Source organism: Talpa europaea, assembly GCF_964194135.1.
Source record: "Talpa europaea genome assembly, chromosome: 5".
Lineage (NCBI taxonomy): Eukaryota > Metazoa > Chordata > Mammalia > Eulipotyphla > Talpidae > Talpa > Talpa europaea.
This window is the reverse complement of record NC_140071.1, coordinates 105851476-105868473: the sequence shown is the minus strand read 5'-3', so window position 1 is coordinate 105868473 and position 16998 is coordinate 105851476.

Below are 16998 nucleotides of genomic sequence, written 5' to 3'. Positions count from 1 at the left end.
AAAATCAATAAATTTAAGTTTCTCGAACAACAACAAAAATTTCTTTTCCATCACTTCTAATATACTTTTTTGGAATACTTTTTACTAGAGAAGTCAGTAACCTAAATTTCTGAGCCATTAAGGGTTAATCACTTTTCTTTAGTATTTCCTGAATAGGAAGTGACAAGTAGAATTGAACTCATTACGAAAAGCAGAATTATATGAGATGCTTGTTTAATATACAGCTGTCCCTAAATTTGAATCAGAATATCTGAGAATGGTGACAGGAAAATAGCATTTTATTTCACTTCTAAGTGATTCTTGACCATTTACAAGTCTGCCTTCCTCTGTGTCTTTCCAATCGCTTCCCACACATTTTCAAATTTTCACTGGCTAGATTAATCTTTCCTATCTATCACAGTTTCCCATACATGGCCTTTACACAAAAACACTTCTGGGCCTCCCCGGTGGCGCAGCAGTTGAGCGCTGGGTTGCGAAGCTGCCCGCAGCCTCTGCAGCGCCGGTTCGATCCCCGGCCGCTCCTCCCCGGCCACCGGAGGAGGGTCCCACATGGCGTGCAGACCTCTCCTGCCGCCCACTGCTCCCCTCAGCAGTGTACTTCATCAGTCTGCCTGCTCTGCTCCCCGCTCTGGCTCTGGTGAATTCTCTCACCCTCCCGCGCTTCTGACTGTACCCAGTGCTTGTATAAATGAATAAATAAATCTTAAAAAAAAAAAACACTTCTAACATGTTTTTATGTTTATGATTTTATGTTTTCATGATTTTTCTTAGGCAACATTGTCTCTTAGGGTTTAAAGTTGCTTTTATACAACAAATTGAGGTCCTATGCAATAAAACTATCTTGAAGGTAATTTGATTTCTAAAGAAATATTGAAGAGGCATCCTAACTTACAGGATACTAGAGCTATTAATATTTTTTGACTTTTACATATGTTAAGTAGTAAGTATTTACTACTTACTACTTTCAAAGGTAGAAAACAACCTTTTACAATTTACTGATATTTGATGTATTTAGTACATACATATACAAGTTTTTCCACATTGGATCATTCATTAGACTATCCAACAATATTGTTAGATATTATTTTCACTCATCCTGTTTATAGCTGAGAATAGGGAGAATACGTTTTAAAAGAATTAATCCAGTGACAAAGAGTACAGTAAAATAAAATTCAAATGTTTTTTCCACAATATTGGAAAGTAAGTTTAAAGTTACTATTCCTTGTGTTGGCAATGGAGAAATGAGAAACACAAAATATTTCAAGGTAGAATTTCATTTAAAAATATAGTTGTTTCAAATAATAATAATTTAAAAAGCAACAAAATTAGCAGGCAACCATAAATCCGAGACATCCTGTGAGGGAGGGGGAGGAAAAGACTCAAAACAAGGGAGAGAAGAGGACAAGGGACTGTGGTGATGGCACATAGGTAAACTGGTGGCAGGAATTTTAGGGGCGTACACAATGATGTGAAAGATATAAATTAAAAAATAAATTTAAAAATACATTTGTTTCAGTCGTATCTAATTTTATTGTTATATTGCTTTGAAAATATCCTTGGTAAAGTTAATGTCCTAGAAAAATCATTACAGATTAATAAAGATTTGCTTTCAGTTTAAATTAGGAATATAAGCCTTTTATAGACCAAACAAATTGAGTAAAGCCAGAGCTAGAATAACAAACTAGATGTGAAAGTAGTATTAAAAAAATTCCCATGACCTTTTTGCTTTTATTTCTCTCTTGTGTTTTAAAAATATCATCTATTTTATAACAATTTAAGTCATATATATATATGTCTTTAAATAATAAGAGGAAACATGTATTTAAAAAATGAATCTAAAATTTAACTTGAAATTCCCATCCAAATCCACAGGGATTTGGAAACTATTCAAGAAACTTTGGACTATTTCATCATGAAAGGAGGCTCTGTATCCTGATGCCAAAACAAGCCATTTCATCCGCTCAAAAGCAGCCAATCAATTCAATGAAAACCATATTATCTAAAGTGGAAATTTGTAAATGATAAATCTTAGCTAATTTTACTAAAGTGTTGTCAATCTTCTACTTTGTTTATGAAAACAAAACAAAACAAAACAAAAAATCACAACTAACCAAAAGGTCTTCATTACAGACTCCAGAAAGACTGCTTGTATAGTACCACATGCCTTTTTCATCGCTCATCTTTATCCATCTACAAGGCTATATGTCTCTCTATTGTACTTTCACTCTCAATGCAACTTTTACATATTGAGAACTTGCTAGTTGTAGAAGAATTTTCCATAATACCACAGCAAATATCAATGCACTAACTTATATTGACATCACGTCATTAAAGGATGTTCAACTTGGGAGAAGAAATGATTAAATAAAAAACTATCATGCAAATAAAACAAAATGAAGTGCTACAAGAGGAGAAAAATTTTGTTTGTAAGGGAGCATATCCATTGTTTTTAGTTTTTGTGTGGATATTATAACACCCCTGACTGATTACAAAATCAAATGCATTGAAATAGAGTAACAAAAATTTGAAAATGAAGATAACCATTTGTTTATGAAGATGTTGATAAACAGACATCTGAGATAAGGATAAATAAGAGACTAGCTGTGTCTAAAGACTAAGCCCCATAATACTAACATGTTGCTTGGAAAATACTCTGTAGCAGGAAAAATTCAGGTGCTGCATCAGCTAGTCTGAAATACTTTGGACTCCAACTCCAGTGGGGTCTCTACTAAGTGGGATATCTACTAAGCCTTCTGCAGCTTTTGGCATCTGTGCCCCTTATGCTATAGCAGCAGAAACAGCTGTCCTGCTAGCCCTCTCTTATGAGCTGACACCACAAGTAAAATTCCAGCTCTTGCACTGCTCTTCAGGACATTATCATCTTAGTGGTTCCTAACCTCCCCCCTCTTACTGGCAATTGATTTGTTTGCTTACATTATTTTAATGTAGATCCTCCTCCACAGTAAATTAGATTGTAATTATGGGAGACTTTCTTATGTGGTAAGTGAAACCCCTCCACCTAGGTGGAAATATTTTGAGATCCAAACCTCTTATTACATCACCTCCTAGCTAGCTACCTTGAAATGTGCAACAGATGTTGATGCTGTGTGCATGCCTCAATAATCCTTCTAAAAGCAAACCTTCAACTCAGAGTCCATTTCGGAGGAAATCTGAGTTTATATAATATCTGGTTATATTAAACCTCTTCTATTTGGATGACATAAAGGCTTGTCAAAGTCATGTTTCTCAAAAATCCATTCCAATTTTAGTATACGTGCTGTCAAGATGAGCACAAGATACTCAAAATTAAGCTCATTCTCTCCCTAGCCCTCAAATATGCTTTTTCATTTACATTTTTTCTTTTGGAATATTCTGTATGTCCCACTAGTGATCATGTCTTAAAACCCTTCTATAGCATCTTCCTTCATCCATAACCTAAAAGGAATCACCTTTGTACTGCAGGGACTACCACTAATTTTGTTAAGAGTACTCACTTTATTCTATCAATCAGGAATCTAGAATAGGATATTGGTCAGAGAAATTGAACCAGTCCTTAGACACTGGAGGGTAAAATAGGAACCTGATTTTATTTCAAGCAAAACATGATATCACAAAATTGAAGAAAAAATATGAATTTTGCTAAAGAAGCTATGTTACAGAGAGAAGAATAATGTAAATTTATAGAAAGAAAAACACAAGTGAGAACTGATTTAGTCACAGAATATAGTAGGGATAGAATACATGCTTGGTTATTTCTTATTTCCCTTATATTCAAGTCATTACTTCTTGAAATTTAGTTTTTTAACAATACTCCAAAGCCTTATAATAGGTATTAACTATTATATGAAACATTCTAAGACATGTTTCATGTTTTGGTAATCAAAACCACAATTTGTCTTTTTGATTCCATCAGAATCCTGAGAGGGGCTAAAGTTGTCTTTCTTCCCCCCAAATTGACCTAACACATTCTTCTATTTCTGTTATACTGTTCAGATCTCTCCAAACGTATTACAACTACCCAAGTTCAGACCTTTTCTCATTCTTGTCTGTCATCTGTCAAGGTAGATACTTACCCATAGTCTAAACTTCTGGCTTGACCTTCCCCAACTAATAGTTTATGTTTAGTATATAATCTCACAGTGATATTCCTTATTAATAATAATTCTATGATCCAATCTCCAAATCTAAAGGATAAAATATTAACTGCTGTGATAGCACACAATGTGCTTTCTTTTATGTGCTACCTGTCTAACTACATCTTCTGTTGCAAACACTGATTTTTATGACCCACTATTATCCTTCCCATAATTTGATAAACTTGCTATACTTGAAGTTTCTTTTATTTTCATGGTATTCCCATTGCTTAGCCCATGCTTTTCATTCTTGCGGGAGATTATTTATCATTGATATATCGGCTTAAACGTTACGCTTTTAGCCAACTAATGTAAACTTTATTAGGACAACTAACATTCTTATGTTTGTCACTGAGGGTTCTTCACAAAGATATGTATATGTAACTACTGTGCTATCTCCTGTTTCATAAATTGACTGAAGCCTTTCTTCAGTTATGCAGAATTAGGCATTCTTCCTGTCTTTCAGCAGTTTGCACACAATGCCATCACTGCAATTAATTTATTGTATTGTCATTTTTGTGTGCATAACTCTCTTCACAGGAATCAAAGTGTTTTGAGGGCATATTTCATAAATGCTCATGTTGCAAATGTTGCCCAGAAACTAACAAAGCACTTGGCATATTGCACTCAGAATTATTTGTTGTATAAATGAGTGAATACTCACAGAGTAGAAATAAAAGATAAGGCTGCAGATGTAGACAAAGCTTTCAGTTCTCAGTAGGAAGGAAAAACCTCTGAGGGATAAAACCCAGTAATTCCTTCTTTAGAACAACAGAAACAGTGTGCATGGACTGAGGATGAGAATTTCCCCTGAAACCAGATTGCAGGAAGAAGTGAGGAATGCCACAAACAAGCCACATTTACAGAAAGCAGTCTGTTGATTCAGGAGGGAGCAAGGGAGACATTGTATTATCAGCAGCTGTGCCATGTGAACTCAAGGGGGCTAGAGTAAGAAAGTGCTAAAAGAATGTACCCGCACATATAACTGTACACCACAGGACTGATTCCAGTGATCTGTTCCTACCCCACCCACTGACACCCACCATGTACCACACAACACCATCACCACACACCCACAAACACCTCCTACGTACAGGCCCAAGAGGAAATAAAAGATGCGCAATGATTAAAAGGAAAGTGACAAGGAAGCTATAAGAAACAATGCAATATTAATAAAGGACAGAAAAGATTTCAATAAGCTTAATGAAACAACCAATTTTACAGATAAGAGTTCACAGGGTATGTTAAGAAAATGGTATGAGGTGGAAAATAGAGAAAAAAATGAAGCCTCCACCTATATGAAAGTGGCATTAAATGCTGCAGAAAGGAGAGAAGATAGACTTCAAACAATGTAATGTATAATCAAACCAAGAAACAATTAAAATATCTTTTATTTGTATTCTAATTGTGTTACTTTTTTTTAAGATTTGTTTATTTATGCATGCAAGAACTGGGTATAGGCCAAAGGTGTGGGGCGGTAAGAGGATTCACCGGAGACAGAGTGGGGAACAGAACAGGCAGACTGACTGAAATACACCGCTGAGGGGAGCAGCGGGAGAGTCGTGAGAGGTCTGCTGCGCCATGTGGGTCACCTCCCTGGCTGGCTGGGGATCGAACTCATGCTGCAGTAGCTGTGGATAGCTTCATAGGCTGCATTTTAACCCCTTTTGCCACCAGGGAGGGCCCTAATTCTGTTACTTTTTATTGAGGTAAGATCAGTTTAAAATCCAGTATATTGTTTGATTCAGAAATACAGGTTCAACCCTTTTCAGATGTATATTGCCACAAAATGCTCACCACCAAGGCACTCAAAATGTTTTCTAATATCAACAAAAAGTATGCACTGCATACAGGTAACAAAAGACATTATGAACATTCCATAGAAAAATAAAACTTTTTATAAAACATAACTAAATAAATTGGAGAGATACTGAGTTCACAAATAAAAGCCTCAGTAACAAAGAAGTAAACTCTGCTAAAATGACAAACATATCCATACAATTCAGATTAAATTACGTATTTTTTTGGAAATCCATCAACATTATTCTCAAATATGTGTGGAAGATCAAAAGGCTAGGAATAACCAAAGCAGTAATGAAGACAAAATTGAGGTTAAGTGACTTCACAAAATGTCTAGAATTACTATAAAGCTGTTTTAGTTGCAATGAAGTCATTTTATTGTCATGGAAATCACAATAATAATGGAAATGATATAACTTACAAATTCAGCTCTTATTTTATGTAAGAAACTTAATAACATTATAGCAAATATACTATTATAATTGCTTTAGAAATGAAGAATTTGAGATCACAGAAGTTAAGCAGCTTGCCTAACATTACAAGTAGCAGATTCACTTTTCTAAACTATTCTCCATTTTAAATTCCATGCTTTAAAAAATAAACAAACAAAAGGCAGAACAAAAAATAAACCAGAGTTATGCACATATGTAAATTATATGATAGAGGTGGCATTGGGTAAACTGGGAAAGGAGTATTTGGTAAATAATACTAGCATAATCAATTTTTACATTCATCCCAACGTAAAGAAAGAAAATAGGATGTATACTTCACACTATATATAAAAATAAATTCCAGATGTAACATAAATATAAATATAAAGAATATCTTATAACTGTGATATGAGAATGGTTTTCTTATACAAGATACAAGAAAAATACAAAACTATGATTCATAGTTACATAACTAGAAAAATGGCAGGGGAAGGTTGGATTGTGAACAAAAATATCACAAAAAAGGTAATAAGCATGACCAAAAAAATACATGCAAAACTTTTCAAAATATTTAGAGGTCAAGCAAGTGCACATTAAGTGAGAAATTACACAATTTGTCCCAAACTAGCACATTTGAAATGTCTGACAACAGCAGGCATTGGTAAGCCTGTGGGAGTCTTGATTATAAACACTTACTGAAGTCATATGCCATTATGTGGTGAAGCAGAAAATGTTCAAACCCAGTAGTTTCACTTTAGAAATGGCCAGTACTTGGAGCTATATTCCATAATAATCATTGCACTGGCCTTACATCCTCTTGCAAGTAAGTTTCTGACAAATCCATGAATTCTAACAAATTCATGAGCTTGCCACATTTGTCTTGAGCCTCAAAGTTGAACAGCTTATTTTGATTCTGGGATCCCTGTTACACTGTAATTGTCCCCAATTATGTTGATAGCACATGAAAAAATTCTTAAAATTGATTTTCCTTCATTTAAGCTGACTTACGTTCGATTCAAAATTTGAACATTTTCTCTCTATTTTCTATTCCTCTAAAATTTTGTGGAATATCACAGTAAATCTCTGGCCCCATAATTTTGCATATGGTCTGATGATCTACTTTCAAGGTTCAAGATTATCAAAAATGTACAGTAAGTTTAATCTCCGCAGGAGGAATGTATAGTCATCAACACTTAAATCATTTAGTCTTTGTTAATCTAGTTTCAACCTATAATTATTCAAAATTGTTTTCTGAGCCCTTTCAAGTGTAATGGATTACATAAAGTGTAATGAGACTAGAGTTACCAAGGTAGAGTTATCTTAGCTTACATATAGGTCACAGCATAGCACAGCAAGTTTTGACAACATAAATATTTGTTGAATGATATAAAGGGGGAAAGATATTTATCTAGGAAACTTGGTATCACATGGGAGTTTAAGGGAATATTCCCTAAGAATATACTCTTTAGAAGATGTGATAAATGAGGTAAGCAGAAACATATTTGTATAAGATTGCCCATAGGACAGTGGAAAAGGTATCTGTGTGGCCCTTATAATACCTAGTTCAGGGCCTTCCTGGTGGCGCAAGGGGTTAAGTAGCACACTATGAAGCAATACTCAGCCTCTGCAGCAAGTGTTCCATCCCCGCCTGTCTAGGGAGCAACCCACACGGCGCAGCAGACCTCTCCTGTCATGCCTGCTGCTCCCCTCAGCAATGTGTTTCAGTCAGTCTGCCTGTTCTGTTCCCCGCGCTGTCTCTGGTGAATCATCTCACCCTCCCACATCTTTAGCCTGTACCCCAACTCTTGTATGCATAAATAAATAAATCTTAAAACAAATTTAAAAAATAAAACCGAGTTCATGACAGATTAGGGGACTAAAAGAAGACATTAGTATGGAATGAGTGAAGGAAAAAGCAAAAAACGAGAATATAGGCATGTGGCAGGAGAGATAGATTAAAAAAATGCAAAATTGGCATGCCACAGAAAGAATGTGGAATTTATTTCAAAGATAGTCTGAAATAAGTAAAGGGGTTTACATCATATTTGCATCTTTACCATTAGTGTTTAATATACTATCATAGTTGCTCTGTGGAGAATAGATAGATGTTGATTAAAAGAAAGAAAAAGGAGCATCATCCTCCTAGGGAGCTAGCAATGCAAATGAGATTTTGATGCATTTGAGAGAAATTTAATAAGAAAAATTAGCAGAAGTTGTTAATTTGATACCGTGACTGAAGATAAAGAAGTCCAGCATGGGTCTCAGATTTCTGATTGAGCTAAATGGAGGTAGTTTTATAAAAATGAAAGTAAAATGTTGCATGTAGTGCAGTTGAGATGCCTGAAATAGATTTAGTATATGCATCTGATTGCAGGTGATAGCTGCCCTCACTCTATTCTATGTGCTGCTCAAAGTGTTCCATCTGTGTTAATTCAGTCATTTCTATGAGATGTAATCCAGTGTTGTCCTTATTTGGCAGATGTTAAACTGGCAAACTCAGTAATTCACCCATAGTTAACACACCTAAAAAATAATGTCATTGACATTGCAACCCTGAATCATACTCCAGAACAAGGGCTTTAAAAGACTACTACTCCACTGCAACTTATTAAGTAGCAAATTCTAGGCTGTATCATAACATGCAAGCAACTATTAAATACAATAGAAATGCTTTTCCCTTGGATTCTCACATCTTCATGGAATAATAAAAGAAATGTGTAGTGATACAAAATATGAATGAGCTTAAATAAAAAAGGGAGTCTCCAGAGACTACAATGGTTCAAAACAATTAGAGAATGTGAATGTACAAACACAAAAGCAATAGTGAAGCAGACAATACAATGAGTCCCCTATTAAAGAATTCTCAGGAAGCCAAATTTAAAAAGCAAAATGAGAAACTGTATTTTGCAGATCAGATCACAAAATAAACAAAAAGGAATGGTGTGCTTCCAGGAAATTTAGTCTCTGATGAAAGTAATAATTCTATCTCAGTGGCAGACTGGGATGCCCCAAAATGCTAAAACGGATGTTGCATGATTCCTTGCTTAGGATTCTCAAATAAGAGTGACAGTGAAGAGATTTAAATATTCAATCACTCATAATCCTGAAGGGGGTAGTAAGGAAAGACAGCCAATTATCTTAGCCTACATTGCTATAAAAATGTTTTGTTAAAATATCCACCCAAAGGAACCATCAGTATGCCTACCATCATATAGGTAAACAATAAAGGTTATCTTTTAACCATACTGAGGGACTACTCTTAATTTTGCTGGTAAATGTACTACATTAATACATTTACATGTATATGAATGTGTGCATCTGGACATGTGCACATATACCTAGAAGTTATTGGTTAGTGGCCATGATTGCAAACAAGAGTATTACTGGCTAATTTAAAAAGAAAATATTAAATAATTAACTTTCTCAGAAGTGTGGAGAAGTATCTTGAGTCAAGTCTTCTAGACATATAAACTGCATCCCCAGAATTTTTGGCTAAATAAACTGTCCCCACTATAGCTTCAATCAGCAATTACCAAATCCTAGCAATTACCAAATCCAACTTTTCTGTTACAGTTAACACTTGCAGTTAAGAGACCACACTTCAAAGAGAACATGGCCCCATGGACTCACTGCCAGTCCAAAGAAGAAAGCCTCATCTAAATTGAATTTTCATGGCTATACTTGCATTTTCACTGAAAAACAACCATGATGTTTTTACCATTTGTATGTTTAATTGAGTGTTTAATTCTATACTGGAGAGGTTAATTTCACAAAGCAAGGAATTCCTAATGATAGACTAGCAATGTCAAAGCACGCAAGGGAAGTCACAGTTTGACAAATGTTCAGCATATGCATATGTATACATATGTTGGATGTTGTGAGGATTACAGTATTTCTTACTTGTAAAGTGTTTAGAGGCAGGCAAGCCTGGTACATTATAAGTACTATACATGGTTAATATTGTCTTCTTTCTATCCCCCATTTTTGTTTAGCTATTTAAAGAAATGAGTGTGAAATGTTTGCTCATATTTAATATGTTGCCCATTATATTTTTCCATGTCTTATATAAGTTAATTTTATTTAAATATTTATGAAACTATATTTACACTAAAAAATAGGTGTTGTCTCCTTGGTATTTACCAAGTGGATTAAAAGCCCAAGTCCACAGGAAAACCAGCATCTTTATCCATAATTATTAAAATATGGGGGTAGTCAAGATATTCTTCAGTAGGTAAATAAATAAATAAATGTATTAGTAGATAAATAAACTACAGTACTATGGAACATTACTGAACACTAATATATGAGTTATCAAGCCATGAAAAAATATGGAGGAACCTTAAATTCATGTTACTAAGTGGAAGATGTGAAGCTGAAAAAGCTCAAAATATCACAGCAAGAAACTGTTATAATTGGGTAACACTTTGGTTATCTTTAGCTCCAAAGCATATGCTATTTATATTATGCCCACAGTAAAGCTATAGGAAGATCCTAATGAATTGGAGTTTTATGAGTGTTTGTGATGTTTTGTTGTTTAGAAAAGAACTCCTGGGATATTCTGGGCAATTATATAACCTCTTTATCCAATTTCCTTGAGGATAAAATAACAATGATAAAATTTTGCGAAGAAAAGAATTAGATTATATTCTATATGTGTGAAATGACTGACATTATCTCATGCATCAGAAGCATTAAATGGCATTGGTTTCATATCCTATGATTATTATAATGCCTCATTACACAATCCACAGTTTACTCCAATGAGCTTATTAGAATTGTCTTAATATCACTGCAGAAAGAAATACTATGGAAACATCAATATATTTAGATAAATGTTTACCTAAATGCCATAGGTAAGTATTCAATATCATCCTGCCTTGCATACGAGGTTGACTGTGAAAAATTGAAAATCCATAGAGCTGGAAAGGACCTTCAAATATCTAACAAATTCTCTACTTTCCACAAATGAGGACACAGAACATGGAAAATGTATGCAAATACAGATCTTAGACAAACTTTACACCCTTGGTCTTGACATTCCCATTCTTACTCCTTGGATAATGGGGAGACTCCCACATAAAAATTGGTTTTGACATTAATTTACATATTTTTTTATTCACAAATTTATTTTCCTAAGCCTTATTGAAATGATACTATATACTGGCAGAAAGGAAACAAAGTAGTATTAGCCTCAGGTTCACCATGCAATAGTTAACACAGCTGCAGAATCGCAATGCAAATCAATTATAACCATTAAAATACCAGAAAAAAATATAATATAGCATGCTGTAAATTTTCTTATAAAAATGCCAATAATCATTTTTTTTGCACAGAATAGCATGTAAAATGCAGGGTGTTATTAACCAGTATTACTAAATATTGTGACTATATTAATAGTAAATATGCTTTAAAAACATGTTTTGTACTTCTATGATACATCATAGAAGTCAACTTTTAAACTCAACATATTTTATTCTTGTTCATACACTTCTCTGTTGTAAAGTGTTATATATTAATATTAATTATGCTACTTCTGCCTCTATTTAAGCTAATGTGTGTGGTAGAAAAGTACATGCTTTAGATATTTATTTCAACCAGCTTTATTTTAAGCGACTAATATGAATTAAAACACACCTTAGTAGGAAGGGTTACAAATTTATACATGAAAATTAGATCATTTCCTTTTTAAAAAAATTCTAATCTGTATGAGGATATTTATTTCTGAGTTTTTATTTTAAAAATTAATGGAAAATGGGATGAATGTTTTATCTAATCATAAAGTTCAATAAATGAGACATCAGACTCAGAAGAATACAACAAATTATCAAAGATTACTGGTAGTACTTATGCTTTTTACCCTTCAAATTAGATATTTTAAGTGAAATTTAAAAAAATAGATTCCAAATAAGAAAAGAAAGAATGGTCTGGAAGAATGTTTGTTTAGTCTGGCATATACTAACCATATGTTAATATTAAAATAAATATAGTTCCAGATTTTTATGTTAATTTACTACAATGTTAGGGCCAATAGAATCCCCTTTGCAATTTTTGGGAGATATGTGCTATTTATATCACTTAATATGCATAGAATTTGGGTATAGCATTGACATTTTATTTATAGCTACCTAATCCATAAAAGATATTTTGACATCTGGTTATATGTACATAAAGATTGGGCATTTTTCATATGTATTACAAACTTTGAAAACTAAATTATCATTAACTCAGTTATTTATGGGATTTATGTGTACCCAATTCTTTGCTTTGGGGAAAGTATCTTGCATGTGTTTTAATGAGGAGACATATAATTTTTCATTCATTCAATAAAACCATCATAATTTGATGCTGACATCAAGGGCATAGTCATGGATTAGGTTCTAAAGTTAACTATCAGGTTGAAAAATCTAATAAATAGTTTGATATCTACAATGTTTAACCTGTTGACATCTCCATCCTTCAGAAGCTCTTTCCTATTTCTTGAATCCTGTAAAATTTCTTTCTGGTTTAACCTCCTTTCCTCTCTACTCCACCCCTCCCTACCTCACCCCTTTTCTCTCGCTAACATTTCCTTCACAAACACATTTTCCATTTTCTAGTATCTACCCTCTACACCTTAAGTTTTTGTGTTTCCTTCTTTCTGTTCCTTGTTCCTCTTCCATCTTAATCATTTGATTATTTTACTCTGTACACCAGCACCAGAATTATGCTACAGTCTCAGAATTAGGTGGTTATTCAGAGAAATAAGAATTCAGCAGTCATAAAGTTTAGTGTTTTGGGGTTATGACAAACAAATGTTCACCATTAAACTATGATATGTTGGGAAAGTACCATGTGCTTTAGGAACACATAAGCTTCCCTAACTCAGTGCAAGTGGGGGTGAGGAGCAGGAAGCTCAGTTAGACTTGTCACAAAAATCTATGCCAAGTGAAACAACATCTAGATAGAACTCTGAAGACTGGGTGCTATTAATTAAATAAAAAAGAGAAATATCCATCAGATATAAGACAGTCTGTATAAATATGGAACAGTGAAAGAACACAATATGCTGGAGTAATAAACAAAAAAATTCATAAAACTATAGAGGTTCATAATACTATGGATGAAGAGTAGAGCAGGGGTTGCAATCTCAGGTTAGAGTGAATATTAGTGAGCTAGAAACAAGATGGATAAACAGTATCAGATCAATGCAAGATCCTTTGAGAGGCACTAAGGGGTCTGGGTTTTAGCAAAAAAAAAACAAAAACAAAAACAAAAACAGGAGATTCATTTTCCTCTTTTAAATTCAGGAGTTACAAAATGATGTGGTTTATGTGCACTTGCTCTGATAAAAGCTACTCCAAACTTCATCTCCATCTCAAAACTCTCTTTGAATCTATGTCCTTATATTCACTGTTCAAAATCAAACATGTATCCACACATTAAATGTGCAAATGAGACTCCCATCATCTTTCTCATCTTACCAAACTCTCTTATTTGCTTATTAAATTCAACGCCATGGAAAGACTATCTTTTACTCAGTTATGAGTGCAAAAAAAGTATAAGTTACTCAACTTTGTCTTTCTCTTAATATTGCCACCAATCATTTGTAAAGTACTATCAATTTTGTCTTTTTTAAAGATTTATTTATTTATGCATACAAGAACAGGGGTGCAAGCTGGAGGTATGGGGGGCGGTGAGAAGATTCACCAGATAAAGGACAGGCAAATCTACTGAAATACAATGCTGAGGGGAGCAGCAGGCTAGACAAGAGAGGTCTGCTATGCCATATAGGTAAGCACCCAGGCCACCAGCGATCTAACTCATGCTGCAGTGGCTGTTGATAGCTTGATAGTGCTTTCTTTAAGCCCTGCGCCACCAGGGAGGCTCCTTGAATACTCTTCAGTGGGAATTCCATTTGTGTACTTCTTCAGGTTCTTGACAAAATTTATTTCCTTGCAATTTCTTGCAATGATAGGACTTGGTTCTCTTTTCATTGCCTATTGTCACCTGAGAACTTCCTAGTTTTTAGTAGTTACTTGCATCCCTTTGATCATGTTCCTCTTCATCTTTGGCAATCAGCATGTCATTGAATCTTTCATTTATATTTCTCCTTCCATCCTCACATCTTTAAGAGGGTCCATGTGGAAAATCTAGGCTAATATCCATATTATAAAGTCCTTAACTTTAATTCCATCTGCAAAGTTTCCATTGCCATGTACGATATAATATAGTCACAGATTTAAAAGTTGAAGGTGTGGGCATCTTTGGGAAATTATTCTGCCTACCACATGTACACTAAGTAACTAATGTTTTACCACAGTTTCACTGGGATCTGAAGCGTTAACTCGGTCTTAATTTCAATTTTTTTTAAAAAAGATTTATTTATTTATACAAGCACTGGGTACAGTCAGAGCACAGGAGGGTGAGAGAATTCACCAGAGCCAGAGCAGGGAACAGAACAGGCAGACCGACGAAATACACACTGCTGAGGGGAGCAGCGGGCGGCAGGAGAGGTCTGTGCGCCATGTGGGACCCTCACCTGGCGGTCAAGGATTGAACCGGCGCTGCAGAGGACAGAGGCTGCGGGCAGCTTCGCAACCCAGAGTTCAACCACTGAGCCACAAGGGAGGCCCTCAATTTTTAAAATAAGTGATTATAATAATTTAATTAAATAACTTGCCTTCAAAGATGAGTTCTTATAGTCATAAATTCTGACATTATATTTTTACAAACAGTTAAACTGTTATAAATTACTGAAAGAATTTGGGCTTCATCCATTATTGAATACCAACTAAGTAAAAATAGTCAAATATTTCATGAAATGATGTCCAGTGTTTAAATAAACGTCTATAGTGCATTGTGTGTAATATAAAGAAAATATAACTTTTAATAATTATTTTATATTTGATACATGCATTTCTAAAGGCATAAAATAATTTTATTATAACCAAACATTTCTATTAACTATTATGTTTAAAATAAATTGTATCAGTTCCTTAGGACAATAGTTTATTCCCACAGAACTGAAGTTACTGCTGGCAAGATACTAATGCATTTCTAAGCATAGTTGCTGAATACAGGACTTGGAGCCAAGGAAAGTGATCACTTGTACCCCAAATAGTTTCACTAGTCTCTAAGGTTTTAGTGTCTAAAGCTATAAGAATTAGGGGTTTACATTAGATGAGTCCTCTTATTTATAATGTACTAACACTATGCTTTCAACTTAGTTCTTATAATGAATGTTTACACACAGGTGAAATGAGAAAATAAATGTTAACAAAAACTGTTTCTAGTATAACAATAGAAAATATGAAACAAAAAAGCACATCAAGTCTCCAGGAAAACTAGATTTCTTGTTAACATATGATTTAAAATGCAATGAATACATGGAAACTGACTCTAAACCCTACACTTTGCAAAGACTTACCAGTTTTATTGTTTGGATTCATTTGATGCTGATCCTAGCTTTCTTATTATCTTCACATTGGGCTAATTTAGTGACAAATCAAAAGAAAAAGGATCACATAGACAAAGCATCAAAGCACTAAAGTTCTCACTTTAGGACCACAGACAATCTATTTTTGTATTTTGTTCTCATGTATCTGAAACCAGTCAATGTAGGATCATGTTTACAGAGTTACAGACGAGGAGACCCAGTCCTGAATTCGTAGTCTAATCTATCCAGATTAGTCAGTTAAATGATCCCAGGGGACATCATATAGAATATGAATACGATGTTGTAAGGACCTTTTCTTTTAATTACAGATCAAATTGTCACCACTTTCTGCAGACCTTGACTTTACTAGAAAGGTAAAGTTCTGAGATCAAATGTTGATTTGTCAATTTTCACTTTTTTTTTTTCCACTGACATATTTTAGTTACACTATCTTTATGTGGTCATTTTAGCATGTGGTATCTTGGAGGGCAAAAATGGACAATCACACAAAGACAGGAGTTTCCAGTCAGATAAAAAGTGATATTAAGATTAATGGCCTTTATCCTATAAAAATTTGTCACTTTTATAGATATACTGATTCACTCTAGAAAACAGAATTGAATGAAATTGTAGGAAAGTTACTATATTTCACTGAAATAAAGAATCTTGAAAAGTGATGTGTTCTAAAATGGAGCTCTCAGAACTTTAAGATGGAACAAAAATAAAATGTATGTGTTGATCAAAGTTTGATATTACATCTGTGCAAGATTCCAATTATGTCAACATGCTTCAAAACCAGTGTTAAAAATCTTTGCTCTAAGATATTATGCATTTCTATCAATATCCTACTCTAGAACTTCTGAATCAGAAGTTCTTGAGGTCAATACCACACTCACCATTTAAAAATAAAAACCAAGTTGATTCTCTGCACATGAAACTGTGAGGTACAACAGAACTCCAAGTTCCAAGTCTGGTATTAAGTCACCTAACTATAACTATCATCATAAAAATGATAAAGAAACATCTAATGACAATTGAATTTACTAATTACCTACATAAAAAAATAGCTGTGTAGCCAAAATACACCATGCACTGTTTTTCTATTGCAACTATGAAAAACTGTCACAAACTATATGACTTAACACAAATTTTACCTCATCATTCCATAGGTTATAATACAGATTTTATTAACTGAAAATCAAAGAAGCTGGCAGGACTA